At 33.9% G+C, this 19,166-nt stretch overlaps 1 long non-coding RNA gene across 3 annotated transcripts in view; it reads right to left on the bottom strand.

The window, feature by feature from the left end:
• Positions 1-817: 817 nt before the first annotated feature.
• LOC139844324 (uncharacterized) overlaps positions 818-19,166 on the bottom strand; it is a 30,897-nt gene continuing 12,548 nt past the window's right edge. Inside the window, exons 3-5 of one of the 3 annotated variants that reach the window (XR_011757906.1) lie at positions 9,040-9,212; positions 1,832-1,907; positions 818-1,181 (exon numbers count right to left, since the gene is read on the bottom strand). This is a non-coding gene — a long non-coding RNA (uncharacterized lncRNA). Of the gene's footprint in view, positions 1,182-1,831; positions 1,908-2,319; positions 2,748-9,039; positions 10,146-19,166 lie in introns of those variants that run through there. The other 2 variants (XR_011757905.1, XR_011757904.1) reach the window with 2 other exon arrangements.

Raw genomic sequence — 19,166 nt, 5'->3', positions numbered from 1 at the left:
TTTCAATCATTTAGCAACGCAAGTGCTACCATGTCTGAGAATGTTAGCCAAAATCTGTGCAGTGGTTGTGATGTCTGAAGACATAAGTGAACCTTCTTAAAAGCAACAAAACGTTTGGTCATAAATGGTTGAGCACAGATATATAGAATATCCAAAAGGTATTTAGGCGTCAACAAAAAAGGACTCAGAAATGTGTATAAAATCAAGCAAGAAAGCATGAGCCGCAATGGCTGCGACTTTTGAGTTGCCCCGCCAAGGTTTACCATATATTACCACCGTTAATACAATCACAATCATCGCAAGTACCGGCAACACTCCCACCCAAATAATACCATTGTCTCGATTCGTCCAATGCTGATAATGGAAAAGGTGCAGACGAAATGGAGGGAATGAATCATGAGCAAATATCGGGGAGGCTCAAATATGAAGTTGGACAAAATAGGTCTCAAAACCCGCTATGGCTGCAAACACAAACGGTTGCAATGATTATATGCCATCCGAGGTTGCCTCGCCAAGAAACGGGAGGGATCATAAATATTTGTTAAAGAACGTCAATTATCAGAGCCACCTTCAATACCACCATAACACCTTCGGTCCTTCACTACCATATAATTAGAATATGAAAAAAATGATAATTATCTTATATACTAAAAGCCACCCGGCTTTGTTGGGGCTAACAAATAAAAAATAAGATCAATATGAAGCATCATCAAGTTGAAGTATCCGAAAAAACCAATGTTAATGCCGTCGATACAACCACAACCGTCATTAACAACATCATAAGCATATAATGGAACCAAAAATGTGTAACAACACATTAAAGCAAAAGAAGTTAATAATGAAACTTACTGTTTTTTATCCAGCAACAAATAATCACAATGGTTATTTACATAGGCTTAGATCAAAATATGAGAGGTTGGGGCGAAAGGAAATCCAAATTTCGCCATGGCTGCAAACACACGCGGTTGCACAATTTTTTTTTCTATATAGGCTACCGGATGTCTTTTTGGTGCCATTTTGTGAAGCAAACGACACAAAGACGGGTGGATTTTAGTATATAAGATAATTACATATCTTCCGGGTGTTGCCATGCCACGATATGATTCAGACATCCTATATCCTCCAGACATGTCTGATTATAACAATGATCATCACAGCCTTCGTACGTGCTTGTATTTCACCTGCAAGTATAATACTAATATAATTAAAACGGTCTATCACGATTAGCATAACACAAATAGTAATGTATTACAAACTGAATGTTGTTATGCACATAAGATATCATTAGGTGTACATCTTGATAACCAAAACCTTAAAGGTACTTTTGGTCAGCCCTGTTAGTGTGTGTATCTTTTTTGTACGGTTTTTTGTGTATTGCTTCCCTGTTGGTTTCCACATATATTTAAACTTATAGCTGCCTTTTCATGACAGTTGGTGCATCGGTGGGTTCCCATCGATAATAAATTACAAATAGAAAAGATCAACTGCCTGAATTTTATTTGCATTTAACTTGATACAAAACAAAACTAATCTTAAGGAGGCCATATTATATGTAAGGTAGCAGATTTCAGGCACAAAGATATACAGTGATTGCTGGTAGAATTCTTCAATGGGTGGGTGAGCACAGGGCAAGATTAATGGTTGGGTGAGTAGGTCATAAAGTGCAAACTGAAACGGGTCATTTTGAATTGTGTTTGTAGTACCCGATCGACCTTTTTATTGTATGTAAGCATCTTCAAAAGCGAATGACACCAATAACATAGCAAAATAGTTATGTGCAGGACGATAAATAAATCACAAGTGTAAAGTGCAAAGTGCAAATGACACTCACATATAGTAGCAATTGAAGGATAGTTTATTAGTTGGTTGCAAACCAATATTCCATACACTTGGAGAAGGTGTGCAAACTGCATAGACAATAACATATATTAGCTATAATTAACAGATACACATGCATTGAATATCTACATTCATATAATTAACTATCATACAAACAACAATAATTTTATCTACATTCATAGCTATAATTAACATACACATACGTACAAACCCTTAAATATTGTTATTTGTGGACCAGGGAACTCAAATACTCTGCCCAAACCAAAAAAAAAAAAAAAAAAAAAAAGCTATGTAAACATCAAACACAAAATCGCCACTTACCATTATCAATTAGCAAGGAAAGTATAAACCCTAACTAAAAAAACTACAAAAAAACAGACACCAAGTCCAAACAATTTCACATCATCAACATAAACTACAAACAGGAGACCCAGAGTGTGAAGCCAGTCACAAATACGCAAACTAAAAGGGAAAACTTACCTTATAATAACAAAATCGGAGATGATGATGATGATGATGTCGGTTAAGAAAACGACGACGATTACGCCTGAGATGGTCACATCGGGAAGGAGATGGTGCAAGTCGGTGAGGATCCGTAACAAAAAAAACAACACGGCGGAGACAACGACGGTGGTTGTGACGGGGATGGTTACCCGGATATAGTGACGGCGGAGAAAACCCTAACCTTTTTAGTCCGAGAATAGAACGACGGTGGATAACAATACACCGATGGTGAGACAGTTGTAGCGATGGAGACGACGGCCGGTGGTGGTGGCGATGATGTTTGGTGGCGCCGGAGACGAAGTTTGCGGCGGTGGCAGCGAAGATACCCACAATTGTGAGGGTGGAAGAAACTGGAAGTATGAGAAGTGGGAAATGAAGAGGGAATTTTATAGGTGGAGAGGATGTCGTTTTTTGGGGAGTTTGTGAAGCATACGGCCAAAAATGGAGTGGCTGTTAGTAAAAAAAAAAAAAAAAGGAGTGGGAAATGAAGAGGGAATTTTATAGGTGGAGAGGATGTCTTTTTTTGGGGAGTTTGTGAAGCATACGGCCAAAAATGGAGTGTCTGTTAGTAAGTAAAATAAAATAATAATAATAAAAATAATAATAATATTTAGTAAATAAAATAATAATAATAATAATAAAAATAATAATAATAATAATAATAATAATAAAATAATAATAATAATAATAATAATAATAATAATAACCCCTCTCCCTCTTCTTATTAAAACAGAAGCTTAATTCAGTAATAATCTTTTCAAATAATTAATCTTCACCATTCATTTTAATTAAACAAATAATTAAAACCGTTGGATTCAATCTCGAAAAGATTATTACCTAATACTTTATTCATTTATAATGATAATGACATCAATAACCTTATTTAACTTAAGATTTGCAATCAACTACAAATATAAATAATTACTCCGTAATAGTTAAAATCAAATTTCAAAACTACGAAAATTACGGAGTACAACATAAAAATAGGGCAGTTACAATTAGTTTGATTGGGATCAATCAATCAATCTTTATGATCAACACCGAGTCATACGCATCAAATGGATCGGATATGTAACTAATTTGATTCAATCTCTCCATTCCAATTCATCTAACTCCATCATCATTCAAATACATTCATATACTCTCTCTATTAGGTTTTCAATTCTACTACATTTGAATTGCTTGAATCGATTATTAAACAGGAAGAGGTCTGATCGTTTAATTTTTAGTGATTGAATTGAATGGTTTTCCAGATGACTGAAAGCGAATAATTATCATCTATTGGAAAGTCGCGTAGTGTATTCGTTAAGGTATGGAAATTGATTGTCGTATTAATCGTGTTACATAGCATGATCAGTTATTTCATTAGTTTACTTTTTCAATTCGTGATTGAAGAGTCGGGTGATTAACTTTTACAGAATCATGTAAATTAGGGCAAAAACAAAATCATTTGATCAAGATCTTTTGAAATTATCAGGGCAATTTACATTCAATATTGATTCTGTTTGTTGCTTATTGCAGGAATCGATCAGAGGAATCAATGAGAATATTTGAAATATATTTGGTGAGTTATTACATCATGTTACTGTCATAGAATATGATCCTTATGGTTTCCTAAGATTTATTATTTTCTTAAATTTGTTTTTTCAAAACATATTAAATGCTAGGATTTAGCTCGCGATCGAATAATACTTAGCATATATGTGAAATGTAGTTTTTGCAAGGGTTTTATATTACCGAATCATTTCACTCCATTTTCTATTTCTTTACTGAATATATACCTAATGAAATAGATCAATATAGTAGAATATATACCTAATGAAATCGTTCATTGTGTTTTTGTGATACAATCAGAAAACAGACCAAGGGTGGATCGAAAATACTTTCGACCAAAGATCGGTGATGGTGGATGACTATTACAGGTTGTCGAATGATTTTTTGTATTCTGTAATATTCATCAATCGAAGGTATGTAATGAAGTTTTCATATTCCAATGGATGTTTTTTATGAATCAAAACCCTAAAATATTGATGGAGTCTCTCAATCATTTACAGAAATAGGTGTCTCACCTTGTCAATGAGAAACAAATGCAGTAAGCTGAATTGCAAAAGGAGGTAATCTAATGACTAATTTTTGTTTTTTTTCCTCTCTTTTGGTTGTAATTCATCAAAGATCATTTTTATATACAGACATGCAAGTGGAGCAAGCTACACTCTCAACTGATGTAAGGGAACTTGTATACTTTGTGTGTTTGTTTAAGTGAGGTGCAACAAATATATGGCTCTGATTGTTTTGAAATCGGTATTTGGGCAAGAATATGGATCATTTTTAACTAATTAAAGGCTCTGATTGTGTTAAAGTGGGCTTTGGTATTATGTAAGAGTTTTGAATTGAAATTTAAAAAACAAAATCACACATCAAAACGTGTACTCATCTCCTTTCTTGCTACGTTTAGAAGTGTTTTTCACACATACTTTCAAGAAATTTCTTTGTATGGTATCTGACTCTTAGGTTAATTTTGTTAATTTATTCTATTTTCAGTTTTATTAGTATTTTAGCTACTTTATCTGCAATATGTATATTTATGTATGATATTTAGGATGCTTTGAAGACAAATTGTTCTTGATGGCCAACTCTTACATGTAAGGAACTTTTTATTATTTATATTTGTTTTCGTTTCCTTTGCACATTTTTTGTTTCATAACTCAAATAGAAGGCGCTGGATGAATTTAATTATATCATGTATACGGTATCCGTCTTTCTTTCTAAGAATACATTCGTGTTTACATTTTCGATTAATTAATTGTTGTTATTGATTTGTATAGGACGGATTTGGTTATATTTTATTAATTTTTTCTTTTTTTTATGCCTCGCGAAGCTTTGAGTACTGCCATGACATTGGTTTTTGAAGACAAGGTACGTTAATTTTTTTTATTGATAAAATAGAACTTTCCTATTTACTCGGTTTATTTACAATTTGCAACCAACATCACTCGTGAAGTATAGAAGCTGGTGAAATTTTTGTTGAGATGTTCAAGTTGACTATTATTATTCATCTAATTGATGCACAACTACTGTTCGATTTAATGTCACAGAGGAATAATTAAGAATGATTCACATTACACATAATTATGGTTAGTTTCACATTATGTTTCTATCATAGTTATTTCAGTCTTGACATACTTTTTGGGTATTCTCGTCTTTTTCATACTTTTGAATATGAGCGTTTATGTGTCAGCATAAAAAGAGATGATAATTTACTTATTTTGTTGTACATTTTTATATAATCAAATGGTGCTTTGCAAATTACTCCGTCATTATTTCGTTTTTATTGTTATAATAAGCTAAGATTAATTTGGGTTTTTAATGTGGGTAATTGAGTCTTAGGATATTGGTGTGTTACAAAGTTGCTGATGAGGAGGTTTTTTTTTTTTTTTTTTTTTTTTTTTTTTTATGATGAGGAGTTTTAGTGTACGTAAGATTAGCTCATTATGCAACACTTCGATTTTTAAAGCATCTAAAACTTTATCTCAGATGATTATGAGATTCCAACGAATATTGTTGCTAAATAAATAAGATCTCTTAGTCCTTTTTTTGTAACTACAGAGCTTTCTAGCATCAAATTTACTTTAGTTGAAATTTTACATCTTATGTTTGTTGTTGCAGTTAAAGATGCTATCTTGCAGCTAATACCATTCCTATCCATGAAAAAAGCATCTGGCATTGGTAGTTGTTGATCTCAAATTTCTCATTATATGATAATATTATGTATGATGTATCAAACATCGCCTAGGGATCGTTTGATTTTTACTTGCATTTAATTTTCATGTTTGTATTTATATATTTATATTTGCATATATATTTGTAAATAGTTCATAAGAAATTTTAATTGTATATGATGGTTTATTACACGATCTGACAAAAATCTACCATGTAGGAGTGGGTTGGTCATGATCGCTTAATCAACGTTATCCCTATTACCCCTTTATGCTTTGGGTGAAGGAGCGTATGGTATAAGTTTTTTTTTATCTATGTTTTGTTAGAGTTAATAGTTTGATCGATCTTGTTACTTGACAAATTATGTGACGTGTGACTTATGCAAAATTGAGTATTTTATTTATTTTGTCATATACAACAACAACAACAACAACAACAAAACCAAATACCACATGTGTGGTGTATTGGGGAGGTGAGATGTAGACAATCCTTCCCCTATCTTTAAATAAAGAGAAGTCATTTCTCCACCCAGAGTGATACACTTCAAGAAGTAGAGAAAGTCCTCCCTCTCTCTCTTCGACGGATAGAGAGTTTGCTTCCGAATGGACCTCCGCCCAATAAGTAGGAAAATTTTTTATAAAAAATTAAAATAAAATATAAAAAATAAAACATGAGACGCCATGAAAATGGTAGGATCAAATTTTCATGGGTTTTAAATCCTCCACATTCAATTTAGGCTCTAAGTGGCAGTCAAGTCGCCTATAAATCGACGCTTGCTAACTCAATTAATAGAGCCATGTTATTTTGTCATATATGTGAATAAAATGAGATCATCAACCTTTCTTAGTAAGATGCACTGGAATTAAAATAGCGTTTGGTTCTTATATTGATCAACAACCTTTCTATGTATTTGCCTATGTTGGGTTAGAGAATGACTTATTGGGTGGGTGGTTGTGTTGGATAGAGTTTAAGTGTTGATAAAAATCTTTAAAATTTTGTCGTGGTAGTTAAAATTATGTGACTCGGTAACAAGTTAAATTTTCATTGGGTGAGTTATTTTATGGATTTCATGTAACAGATTTATTTATGTACATGAATATTTTAGTTATTGAAATCAATGGATGGGAAATTGTGGTTCAATTGGAATGCTTATAAAGAACAAAATCTTCAAAGAATCCCGCGAAGTCGCGGGTCTTTAACTAGTAAAATAATAATAATAATAATAATAATAATAATAATAATAATAATAATAATAATAAAATAATAATAATAATAATAAAATAATAATAATAATAAAATAATAATAATAATAATAATAATAATAAAATAATAATAATAATAATAATAATAATAAAATAATAATAATAATAATAATAATAATAATAATAATAATAATAATAATAAAAATAATAATAATAATAATAATAATAATAATAATAATAATAATAAAATAATAATAATAATAAAATAATAATAATAATAATAATAAAAATAAATAAATAAATAAATAAATAAATAAATAAATAAAGGTGCCAAAAATGGAGTGGCTGTTAGTATATAAGGTTAATTAATCACTCACTCTTCACAAAAATTACTTTCAACCAACTTAATTTATAATATGCTTTTTCTTTATTATGCGATTTTTCATGTGGCATTATATCTATATGGGACCTGAATTATTTTATTAAGGATCGTATATGGTGAGAAGAGAACTTCATTATCATGAAAGGTAAAATGGTTTATTCGGAGTTGGATTTTTATATGATTAATGTATGTGGACCTCAATTACCACATTTAAAGGTTGCTCTTTGGACCAAGTTACATGATTTCGTGACTTGTCATGATGGGGCATTTGTTCTTTTTGGTGATTATAATGCGGGTAGAGACGAACGTGAAAGTTTCGGCTCAGTTTCTATTGGTGAAAAAGCTATTATTTCTAATCGTTTTATAGGTAATATTGGTGTGGTTGATCTTGCTCTTGGAGATCGTCATTTTACATGGGCCAAAAAATTCGCTACGAAGATGATCCGGTTAGATATGGTGCTTATTTAACTTTTTTGATGTTTTTAATGAATTACAGCTGGTGACCCTTCCTAAGGGATTTTTGGATCACCTACCGTTATTTTGTCGCACTAACAAGTTAGACTTTGGTCCTACGTCGTTAAGTGTTTTAATTCCTGGTATGGTTGTCCATACTTTGATCCACTTCAGGAGTGCTCTGATAGAGGCTGATTCAAGTCACTTGAATGTGTATCATGATCGTATGAAAATGGTTAAGATGAGGATTGAAGATTAGGTTAAAACTAAAAGAACTCTGATCGTGAAAGAAAATGAGTGGTAATGGCTAGAATTAACGAAGTTGAAACAAACATTGAAAACAATCATGTTACTGATGGTGGAGCGACTTAATTTGATACAGGTGCTTCTAAACTTGCAAAATATTGAAGATTCTGATTTGGTTCAAAAATTGCGGGTCAAGTGGGATGCCGAAGATTGATGAAAACTCGAGATTTTTTTCATAATTTATTGAAGCAAAAGAGAAGTACTCAATTGATTCATGAGATTTCATTGAATGGAGATTGGATTACGGATCCTAGAGTTATTAAAAATGCTTTTTTGAATTTTATGCGAATACGTTTAAGAGACATGTAGTCCTGGTTATAGATCATGATCTTCACTCGAATGTTACTCTCAATACCGAGGATTGTGCAGCTCTTGAACGTTGTGTGATTGAGGACGAGGTGCGAGAAGCAGTGTGTGCTTGCTGTAGTGTTGGAAAACCGTGTGTACTTTTAAATTAGATTAACGCAGCGGATAGTTAAAATAATAATCAATTATTATTTTATAAACCATTTACAAAATTAAATATTAATATATTTAAATTTAATAAAACATGCACATGATTAACGATCCCAAAGATTCAGTTACACCATAATAATTGTCATGAATATTAAATCAAAAGATGAGTTAACGATATACCTTTCTTGAAAAAACTGATGAACGGAGAGAAACCTACGATCAAAAGTATAACCGTCTCTTTGGATAGTCCACACTTTCTTGAAGAAACTGATGAACGGAGAGAAACCTACAATCAAAAGTATGACCGTGTCTTTGGATAGTCCACACTACACTTCAAACAACGTCAATGGATGCTAGTCCAAACCCAAAGTAATAATTAATCAACCTTTGATTAATATTATGAACCCAAAATAATACTCCGTATGAAACAATGTTATTTCTTTTCTTACTTTCTCTATTTTCTAAACAATGTTATTTCTTTTCTTACTTTCTCTATTTTCTCTTTTCAATTCTCTCGTTTGTTTTTATGAAGGCAAAAGACCATATATATAATATGAAGTAAAGTAAAACGTATCAATCAATCTGAATCACAGATATATTTTCCTTTATAAGACAAACTACTTTTTCAAAAAAAGATATTGAAATAGAAATAAGATACGAGTATAAATTCATTAAACGATAAAGTCGTATTTCTAAAATACTTTAGGGGTATGTTATGTAACTTATAATTAATAATTTCTATCATGTCGCTTTCATGGGAATAGTAAATTAATTAATTTCGTTTCATTTACTATTCATATGAATAATAAATGAATTAATTTCGATTTACTATTTTTTTACTTGAGTAATATATATACATCATATATATATTTTATTTGACGTCTCGATGTATATGTGTACCCCGAAGGCTCAAATGAATTTAGCCATATAGTTGTATGTTGTACCTTGCACATTAATCCTACAGAGTCCCACTTGTGCATTGTACAACACCAAGTAACTATACAAATAATGGATACCATCTAGCAACAGGTCATTGTCCCCAAATTCATGTGAGGGTAGTTTCTCGAAACTGTTTATGGTAAGTTTTAAATGTCATTCGTCCTTTTGTTTCAGATACTTTAGTTAAACTTGAGATATGGATCATCGGTCATTCTCATTTGTTTAACAATTTTGTTTCTCGATCTTAGAACTGAATTAGATCACCAAATTAATTAAGTATCATCTTAATTACATCTGGGTGCGGCCACACAAATATCTTATTCATTCATCGAGGAGCTCAAAAAGTATCTAACTCCAAATATTTTAGAGGAACAAATCATATATTGCATACACGTGTCTATCATGAGCTTTACATTATACCCAATAATGGCCTTTATAACAGCTTTATTCAGGACAGCGTTTAACCATATCAAAGTACAATGTTCCACACATCAAAACTGGCGCGCATCTCAAGTCTAAGGACATAAAGACATAATCACTAAAAGATTCATTACTGACAATGATCCATGTAGTGACATCTCGGATGTGTCATTTCAATATTCATCATCAATGAATACATATGAATTTTGGTCTCTACAAGTTAACTATTTATCATCAATAAATATAACCAAAACTTCATATTAATCTTAATTCATGTTATTCCCATAACATGATTGATTATGGAGATTTTGAATAATCAATAATTACTCATGGATTAAACATGCTAATATAGAACACATTGATATATATGAAAACGATCATACCATCAATATATCAATTCATTATGATAAAACTATTTAATGTTCCAAAAATATCCAAATACTAAATTACAAATTAAAAATGATCAGCAGCATAACGAAGTCCAATATTACTAGAATGATCATCATGCTTGTTGTGCATCATGGGCTTCATGAACGGGTCAACCACATTATCATTTGTATGAACCTTTAAGAATACTAATATCATTCCTCTTAATGACTTAATGAATGTAGTTAAACTTTTGAAGAATGTGCCAGATACTTTTATGTACATGTGATTCTTTCAAAAGTATATTAACACTCGAACTATCACTGTACATATTATAGAAGATTAAATGTTGTGTACTACTCTGAGTATAACAACAAACTTCCTTATCCAGATAGCTTTCTGAGCAGCTTCTCAGTCAATAATGTATTCTACTTTTGTTGTAGATTGTTCAATAGTGCTTTGCCTAGAGCTCTTCCAATCAACTGTCTTGCCCATCATGACAAAGAAACAACGTGACTGGATCGAGAATCATCTTGATCAGTTTGGAAACTAGAATCAGTATAAAACTTAATACTTAACTCTTCTTCCAAACCACCGTAAACCAAGAACATATCATTAGTACTCTGCAAATACTAAAGAATATTCTTAACAACAATCCAATGTACTTCACCTGGATTATGTTGACAATGACTCGTCAAACTCAAAACTAACGAAACATCGAGTATAGTACATATCATGGCATACATAATGGATCATATAGCCGAAGCATATGTGATACATTTCATTTATCTCATCTCATCTTCTGTGATAGGACTTTTGAGACTTTCTCAAGGTTATGTGTAACGACCTGACTTTTTCGACCTTTAATTGTATTTATTTCTTTCACGAAACTGCGTATTTGTGCATACTGTGATAGATTATTTTCTGGGATCATTAATTATGTTAATTACTTTCAATAATGCCTTACGACGTGTTTTTAAGTACTAGGTTACTTAACGTGATCCTTGATTGCATTTACGACCGTTAGTGTCACTTAAGGATTAAAACGAGCTACGAACTTGGTACACGTTAAACTTTTGTCATGATTGGGATATTATGGCTACGTAAACTTGATTGTTATTTATTAATGACAATTACTTGATTTTATGGTTCCTTAATTATGCTTAGTGTTTACTAAGGCTTACTAGTCATCCTAATGGACTTTATCTTAGTGGACTTCCAAGGCTCACCCTACTTACTTGATGGGCTCAATTAATGGACTAATTTAGCCCATTAAGCATAAGACAAAACCCCATTTGTTAATTAGACAAGATTAAGCATGCTTGGTACCATATACTTACACTTTTTAGCCTTTTGCTCCATGCCACCCAACATGTACAACCACCACCATGTACCACCATCCAATAGCAAGCAATGGTCCCCCCACCCACCCCACCATGACCGTCGGCCTACTAGGCCACACCCACCATCACCATTTCATTTAAACTCTCTCATTCTCATTTCAAAAACACACACACTTATTCTCTCAAATTTCTCTCTACTTTCTCTCATCTTTCTTGAAGAAACTTGAAGGTTTTGATTCTTTTTCTCTTCTTTTTCTTCTCAAAACCGAATCATCATCATCATCATTGTTATTTTTGGATTTTGGTTTTTATAACTTCAATTCTCATGATATCTTGCAATCTTTGATCTCTTTTATGATAAAGAAGCAAGAACAAGGATCAAAGCTTTGTAGCTTTTGGTTCTACATGAACTTTTCACAAATTTTAAGATCAAATTACTTTATGATCTTCTTTATGTTCAAGTATTGGAACTTAAAGTTCATTTCATGAAGATTCAAGTTCATAACTTGATATCTTTTTGTATAAAGGATCCTTACTTGAACTTTTTTATTTTTGACTTTAAATCTATCATTTATGTTTATAGATTTTGATTTGTTTGAGTTTCATGGTCAAAGATTACTTATTAAACTTTGATCTCATAAATCTTGAAACCAAAGTCTAACTTTGAAAGTTCAAGAACAAGAAAGTATAAGCTTACTAGTTTATGACTTTCACACATGTAAGATTGATCTAAGTTTCATAACTTAAGGTTATCTAACTTGTTAAAACAATAGATCATTTATTCATGTTCATTTTACTTTACAAAATCTAAGTTTCATAACTTATGGTTGTGTAAAGTTGAAAGTCTAAGTGTTTTGACTTAGGGTTTCACCAAGAACATGAGATCTAGACTTTTTAGTCTAAGATCTTTAATATCTAGTTAAGATCTAAGCTCTCTAGCTTAAGGTTTTGATTATTTAGTTTGATTCAAAGTTTATAGCTTTATAAGACTTGTATTGGTGTTGAAACCAAGAAAAGTGATGCAACTTTGGTTCATCACCTTGCTCAAACTCTCACATGAGTTGTGTTTTAATTCTTAGTCATGATTATTGTGTGTTGATGGCAGAACCTTGGTCAAAAGTGATGCAAACACATCAACGAGTTGTACACTTGAAGCTATAAGCATCAAGGATGAGAACCGTGATGAGCATCAAGCACCAAGAATCCCACTGGAGCACATTGCTTACTGTTTTTTGGATCTGATCAGTCACCTGGGCTGCTGGAAAAGTTGATTTCCAGATAGTTCGGTTCGATTATATGACTTTTCGTTTAGGCCTCGCCTAAATCCGATGTACGGTTTAGGATTTATAGCCTTCCGAAAGTCACTATGCCCTTGTAACGTTGTGCTAAAATTTCTGACCTACTCGCACTTAAACCGTCTCCACGGTCAAACGAAGACGAGTTAGGTTCTAAAAATTGGTCAGCAGTTAGAGGAATTAGACACGGAGCCATGGCCACTGGCCTCGTGTCATTTCAGTTTGTATAGAGGTCGTAGAGGCTGAACGAAGTCAGCCTTTGTTTCGATCTCTATCCTTGATTGAAAACTTACTTTACTTTTTACGTATGATGTTGATGATGATGATACTTAAGACTTAATTTATTTACTTATAAACCTTTTGGGAAGATTTACTGACTTAGTAACTTTTGACTTATGTTGACGACCTTTCGGACCGACTTACTTGCTTACTTATCTCGTATCGACTTTGACCGCACTTTCACTGTGAGTTATAGCATCCCTTTTTACTTCAACAATTTTTGGGACTAAGAATACATGCGCTTTTTTTCTACGTTTTACTTACTAGGCACGAGTACTTAAACTTATTGTATGTGTGGGTTATATAACGGCATAAACTTTCCCCTTAGCTCGGTAATGTTTAGTCATTGATTTTTGAACCGGTGAACGTAGATATGGATCCATAGGGTGCGACATCCCCACTCGGGCTAGTCGCGCTAGCATTTAACGAGTGTTTAATACTTCGTAGACTTACGCACTCGCCAAGTGTACTTTTAGGGGGTGATATTTACGTTAAGTTAGTTACCAAGTGCCCACGGTTAAGCATATACTTTTCATACTGTTTTGAATACGAAATCTCGTGGCCTACATTACATTATTGTTACAATTAAACTATAGCTCACCAACATTCGTGTTGACTTTTAAGCATGTTATTTCTCAGGTGCTTAGACGTTTGATGCTTCCGCTGTATTAGTCTCGCTGTTAGACTTGCTGTGTAGACACCCGCTGCTTTTGTTTAGAGATGTCTCTGCATGAAACTTTTACTTTGCATTCACGAACTATGTTACTTTTGAACAATGAATTTGTAATGACCTTTGAGTCTCGTACTTATGTTATTGCTTTCTCTTCGTAGAAGCACACTATCGTTTGTTAAACATTTGACGTCGGTAAAGACGTTACCCCTTTTTATGAATGCAAACTTATTTTAAAACAGCATATAGTGTTTGACCTTGTAATGATCCTGTTGTTGATGATCCGTACACGTCAATTTTGTACGGGGCGTCACATTTGGTATCAGAGCATTGGTTGTAGGGAATTAGGTTGCATTAGTGAGTCTTGACCGAGCCAAGTAGGATTCACTGATAGGACTAATCTACAACTTGCTTGTTTAACTGTTTCTGCGGAACTTACTGCATGCTACTGCTTACTTTTACTGCTATGTGTACTTGCTGTATGCTACTGCTTATTCTCGCTACTGCATGCTACTATCTGCTTTCGATTGCATGATACTTTTGTAGGATTTTGCTATATTGCCATGCAATGTACTGCTATAGACGATCTAGGCTGCCGTAGTTACTTTGCCTAATACGTGCTTGCTATATGACTTACTGACATGGAAAAAGTTATTTTTCCTTGTTCAGGTGTCGGATATCCCGCCCATTATCATTGACTTGGAGAGCGACTCAGATACATCTGCTACCTCGCCTACCATTGTTGCTGACTCACAGATCCCGTCATCGCTACCCTTCGACGACTCTGGCGATTCACCTTCCAGTGGACTCGTGCTTGACCTTATGGACGTCTCAGACGAAGATGAGGATCCAGAGGAGATTCCAGCTCCACCCATGTGGTGCCCCGTACAAAACCATCGTGTACGAATCATCAACAACAGGATCATTACAAGGTTAAGTACTACATGCTGTAATAAAAGAAGTTACATTCACGATAAAAAGATGACGTCATAACCGACGTTAATGGTTTTACACCAACAGTATGCTTCTACGAATAGCAAGAATGAATAAATGTATGTGACCCTTAGGTCGTTACAAAACATAGTTTCAAATGTAATTAAGTTTGAATGCAAGATAAAGTAGTTCATGCGGTGATAACACTAGAGCAGCGGGTGTCTACGGCAAGACTAGTACACAGCGGAAGCAAATAACCTTAAGCACCTGAGAAAAACATGCTTAAAAACGTCAACACAAAGGTTGGTGAGATATAGTTTAAGTATAACAGTAAGTAAGGTAGGCCACGAGATTTCAGTGCTACAAAGAGCGTTTCAAAACAGTATGATAAAGTATATGTTAACCGTGGTCACTTGGTAACTAACTTAACGTTTATACCCCCTGAAAGTACACTTGGCAAGTGTGTATGTCTACGAAGTATTAAACACTCGTTAAATGCTAGCGCTACTAGCCCGAGTGGGGATGTCAAACCCTATGGATCCATATCTAAGATTCGCGTTCACCGGTTCAAAAACCAATGACTAAACGTTACCGAGCTAAAGGGAATGTTTCTGCCGTTATATAACCCACACATATATAAGTTTAAGTACTCGTGCCTAGTATGTAAAACATAAAATCCGCATGTATTCTCAGTTCCCAAAATAAGTTAAAGTAAAAAGGGAATGCTATAACTCACAATGATAAAGTAGCGGTAAAGTATGACTCGGAAAGTAAGCAAGTAATGAAGGTTGTCCAAACGGGTCCTCAACCTAAGTCAAATAGTACTAAGTCAGTAAATCGTCCGAATAGGTTTAAAAGTATGTAAATAAGGTCTTAAGGGTCATCATCATTTATCATTTAACAAAAGGTGTAAAGTAAGTTTCGTTCGTGAAAGAGTTTAAAACAAAGGCTGAGTTCGGTCAGTCACCACGGCCTCTATACCTACTGAAATAAGGTGAGACCAGTGGCCATGGCTCCGTATATGAGTCCTTTAAGTGTGGTAAAATTTACAGAAGCAAACTCGTTTTCGTTTGACCGTGGTGACGGTCTAAGTGCGAGTAGGTCAGAAATTTCTGCACAACGTTAAAGGACATAGTGACGATCGGAGGGCCATAAATCCTAAACCGTAACTCGGATTAAGTCGAGTCCTATATGAAAAGTTATCTACTCGAAAAGATCTATATGAAAATAAAGGTTACAGTAGCCCAGGTGTACTGGCCTGTTATAGAAACCAGAAAACAGTAGGTAGAAGACAGAAAGCAGAAAAATAATGGGTTCCGGTGAGTTTGGTGCTTGATGTTCATCATGGTTCTCATCCTTGATGCCTATAGCTTCAAGTGTACAACTCATTGATGTGTTTACATCATCTTTACCATGGTTTGACCATCATAACCCAAGTGTAAGTCTAAGACATGAAGCACAACTCCATTAAGTGTTGCAAGTGTTTTGATGAACCAAAGTTACATCAAAGTCTTAGATTTAACACATACATGAAATATAAAAGTAGTATTGAACTATAAATTTGAAAGTAAACTAACTAATCAAGATCTTAAGATGTAGAACATAGTTCTTAGTTAGATCTTGAAGATCCAAGACTCAAAAGTCTAGATCTAAAGTTATTAAGTTAAATCTTAAGGATTAATACTTGTATCTTTACTTTAGTGAAACCATAAGTTACAAAACTTAGATTATCAACTAGTAAAGTGTATGTAAGCTTGAAAGCTCTTGTTAATGACAAAATAAGAAGACCATACGCTATATAACTTAGATCCATTACAAGTACTTGAAGTTAAAATTAAAGAAAGATTACTTTCATGTTCTTGAACTTTTTAAAGTTAACTTTTGTTCAAGATAAATGAGATCAAAGTTAACTAGTAACATTTGACCAATTTCAACCAACAAACATGAATTCAAAATGCATAATATGAAGTAAGTAAACTAAGTAACAAGTAAATAATTCATGGTGGTTCATACTTTAAAGATTCAAACCAAAGTTTGATCTTTAAGAAAGTAAACTTTAAAGTTTACTAACATGAATTACAAGTATGCTTTCCAACACATGAACTTACAATCTTTTAAGAAATTAAATGTAGAATCATAACTAGAAAGTTTATGTTCTTATTTGTTCTTGTTAATACAAGATGATATGAAGAATCTAACTATAAAGTTTGATTCTTAGTAACATGTAAGTAAATAACTAACAACAAGTAACAATAATCAAAGACAAGTATTCAAACAAGTAAAGATGATGATGAAGATGTATATGAATCGGTTTTTACAAGAAGAAAAGAAGAGAAAAAGCTATTGTTACTTACAAGTATTAGAGAGAAATGAGAGGAAAAAGATGAGAGAAAAATGCAAGTAAATTGTGAGTGTGTAAATGAGAGAGTAAATGAGAATGAAGTAATGAAACCAAAAACTCCATCCAAGGGAGTAAAGGCCGACGGCCTGCAGTCCCAAAGGAGGAAGGAAAGAGTTCCATGGTCACTAGTATGTAAAGCTCTAAAAGTTGGTCCATAAGGGTGCTTGCATGGGGATTATATGTTAACTAGATTCCAATTGCAAAAACTAACTAGTTACAATTTAAAATGATACTTACATATGAAAGACATGGGCTAATGAAGTCCATTAAGATGTAGGGTGGGCTTCTAAAGTCCACTAATACTAATAAAGGCCCAAATTCAATTAAAAGCCCAAGTATGTATGTAGTTAACAAGTTTATCCAATTAAAAGCCCAAGTAACTAACTAACAACTTTAATTAAATAAAATGATTAATAAAACTTAATCATGAACGTAAATAATACTTGAAAATATTATTCGTGTAAGTTTCGTGTGTCACAAAGACGTTTCGGGCAATTAAAGTCAAGTACGGGCAATCATGGCAATAAGTAAACGTAATAACATACATTCGTTTAATCAAACATATTAATAATAAAAATTATTAATAAATAAACGTTGGAAAATCCAGGGTCGTTACAACCCAGCCCTAGACTCCCGGGGGCACAGCACCATTCCGGTGGTACTGTGATTCCAGGGGAAATAGGGACGGTCCTTTCTGTAATGAGCATGGATATTGGGCTGGACGCCTTGCTGATGGACGTGTCGTGCCGATCCCACCTACCAGATATCGACTTATAACCACCGGCCGGGAAAATCCACCTTCAGATGATTCAGACGATTCATCATCTGATGACTCCAGCGAGGAGGATTCCGAGGAGGATTCCGAGGATGATTTCGAGGAGGACCCTGAGGAGGCGCCCGTGCAGCCGCCCTCTACCCCGCCGAAGAAGCGGTATCGTTTCGAGGGTACCATTATTCCAGGGATTAACGAAGGTAGACCGTTCTTGGACGCACGTGGACAGTTAGTTAGGGTTACCGCCCGTAAGCGGGTTGTGCCATATCCTGCTGATCCATTCGTGCGTAAGGTTGCCCGTTACGCACCATCTACTTCTGGTGCTGCACCATCTGCACCACCGGCACCATCTGCACTGCCTGCACCGCCTGCCCCGCCAGCATCCCTCGTCGTCGAGGAACTGACGAGGGAAGTGCATATCCTCCGTGCTCGGGTAACTGAGCTCGAGGAACAGATGTCCCACCTGATGGACATCATTTACCCACCATGTGATGACCCAGAAAATTTCGACTAATTTAAACCAATTCTCTATATGATTTAATATTATGTAAATATACATATAAATATATATATTATAAGATGTACAAGTAAAACACTAATTGCTACTGTAAAAACGACTTTGCTACAGTAAAACACTATTTGCTACAGTGAAACCGTATTTTGCTACAGTGATTTGCTACAGTGAACACTATTGCTACAGTAACACTATTTGCTACAGTAACACTGTTGCTGCATTGAACACTATTTGATGTCGACGAACTAGCAAACAAAAACGGAAAAGGCGGCCATGCGATCGCATGGCAAAAACACTGAAAACTCATGCGATCGCATGAGCTACAGTAAATGGAAAAGTATTATAAATACGCCAGTTTTCTGCTCGTCAACACAT

The sequence above is a fragment of the Rutidosis leptorrhynchoides genome, chromosome 4 (genome assembly GCF_046630445.1).
Source record: "Rutidosis leptorrhynchoides isolate AG116_Rl617_1_P2 chromosome 4, CSIRO_AGI_Rlap_v1, whole genome shotgun sequence".
NCBI lineage: Eukaryota > Viridiplantae > Streptophyta > Magnoliopsida > Asterales > Asteraceae > Rutidosis > Rutidosis leptorrhynchoides.
Note: the sequence above shows the minus strand (reverse complement) of the source record. Positions and strands in the feature narration are given on the sequence as shown.